Source organism: Lolium perenne, chromosome 7 (assembly GCF_019359855.2).
Source record: "Lolium perenne isolate Kyuss_39 chromosome 7, Kyuss_2.0, whole genome shotgun sequence".
NCBI lineage: Eukaryota > Viridiplantae > Streptophyta > Magnoliopsida > Poales > Poaceae > Lolium > Lolium perenne.
In genome coordinates, this window is record NC_067250.2 from 311,603,941 (window position 1) to 311,606,036 (window position 2,096).

A 2,096-nucleotide genomic window follows, 5' to 3' on the forward strand; every position below is an offset into this window, starting at 1 on the left:
AGTTTTTTTTTTCGATAAAGGATGCTTTATTACTTTAAGAAGCAATTACATTCAGTCTCTACATAACGATGCACACGGCTGTTTGTTGTCTCAAGAGTCCAAAGTTGCAAATATTGATGACAGTTAGGACTGCTCCATTTCTTCATGGATCAACTTACTCAGCCATGTCACGAAGACGCTTTGGATTGCCTAAATATGGTACAGAGCCTGAAGGCCGAGAATGTTCGATGCTAAGAAGTTCGGGCACTGAAGCTCCAAAGCCTAGCTAGGTTTTTGCTACCTCCTGAGCTCCTGGGCGGTATGTGTGGTTTCAAGCTCCACCTGACACTAGCTCCTTGTATTCCTTTTCGTGTGTTGAATCACTAAAGTAGCGGGCTGTTACTCAAAAAAACAAAATCAGAGCTATCTGATCTTCTCAGAAAAGAGAAAAAGGTCAGAGGTGTTTGTTGAACTTGGACTGACACGGCTACGAAGTACAAACATAAGGTATTTTTCTCAACCATAAACAGAAAAGAACCTCACCAAAAAGTGCATGATATCTTAGAAAGCCTGAAATGACACGCCTGATGGTTCCCTACCCAAAAGGTTCTAGATTAAGCAGTTGAAAGTTACAAGCATAAATGAACTAAGAGCAACCAAGCTTAAGTAAAATCCACTGAATCTTGATAGTAGACTGCATGCCAGGTTTGATGCACGTCTCTCTATCCAGAAAGTTATGAATTTGGCAGCCCAAGGTTGGGAAAACGCATTATTCAGGTTAAACAACAGCAGCATCCCATCACCAATACACTATCAAGCACAGTTGTATGCGTATCATATCCGGCCATCCTCGTATACTGTCAATAACTAATCAGCAAATGCAGCAATCGCCTGTCCTGTACCATTCGCTTTGCAAAAACGTAATAACTAGGCAACTCGTGATTTCCTTTCCTCATTCATGCTTATCACTGTACAGTAGTATATACAGATCATTATTACCCCTACACGTTTTGTATCACTAACAAAAAGGTAGCAGTGGCAGTATGTTATGCACTGGATGTATGGAAGAGCAATACGGCGCACTTTGTACGATGTCACTGAAATACTTGTTGTTATTGGATTTCAGAAGCATTGGGAGTGTGTTGGTTATGATGATGTGTTGTTCACTAGCCTTCTGCTGTGCCGATCCCCAATCATCTTCAACCCCACATACCTGTTAGGTATCAATAAGCAAGGCAACCATGTCAATAAATGTCTCAATGAGTAGTATAACATTGCTCGGAAGGATCTAATACTGAACACAATACAGACAATTCTTTCTCCTGTAAAATAAGTAGTAGAAGAGCTGTCCAAATTCATACCTGCCCATCATCATGATTGTGGCTTGAGGATTTGTCCCAGGTGTCATCATGAATGTTGATCCATCCACCACGCGAAGATAGCCGAACGGGGAGTCGAAGGCGTAGGCGAACTCGATGGGCTTGTTAGGCCAGCCGAAAGGTCGAGTGATGACGACGCGCTTGGGCTCGTCGATCTGGAGATGGGTGACTCCAGCAGCCGAAGGATTCCTTTCGAGTTGACGTTGTAGTGGACGCTCCCGAAGGTCATCTCCATGTTGCCTTGCAGATCGGAGAAGGTCGAGCGAGACGAATCGCCGTGCGGGGTGAATTCATAGGAGCCGAAACGAATCGGGCTTCCCAGATGAGACGATGATGGTGTTGATGAAGCTGCTGATGACATGACGGGCTCCGCCGATGTCCGATCTTGTGCCGACAGGGTTCCCACAGACGGCGCCAATTGTCGAGGGTACTCCTCGGCAATGCCCTCCGTTTGGAGCTTAGGGTTAGCGGAATCCTGCAAGCTGACACGAGACATCGGTTCACAGACAAGCGGGGAGAGCGATTTACCCAGGTTCGGGGCCCTCGATGAGGTAAAACCCTTACGTCCTGCCTGTCTGTTCTTGATTATGATGATAATGGGCTACAATGGGGTGCCGAATAGTTCAGCTGATATCTCGTCGAGAGGCTAAGTGTTACGGCGACCTAGCTCTAGATTTTCTGGTGGCTACGTTTGCTATGATTGATTCTGTCCCTCGGCAGCCCCTCTCCTAGCCTTTA

At 45.7% G+C, this 2,096-nt stretch overlaps 1 long non-coding RNA gene across 1 annotated transcript; it reads right to left on the reverse strand.

The window, feature by feature from the left end:
• Nucleotides 1-858: 858 nt before the first annotated feature.
• On the reverse strand, nucleotides 859-1,422 carry LOC127313936 (uncharacterized). The gene is made up of 2 exons (XR_007859250.1): nucleotides 1,341-1,422; nucleotides 859-1,192 (listed from the first exon to the last, which is right to left on the reverse strand). It is a non-coding gene; the product is annotated as an uncharacterized lncRNA (long non-coding RNA).
• Between the last annotated feature and the right edge of the window lie 674 nt (nucleotides 1,423-2,096).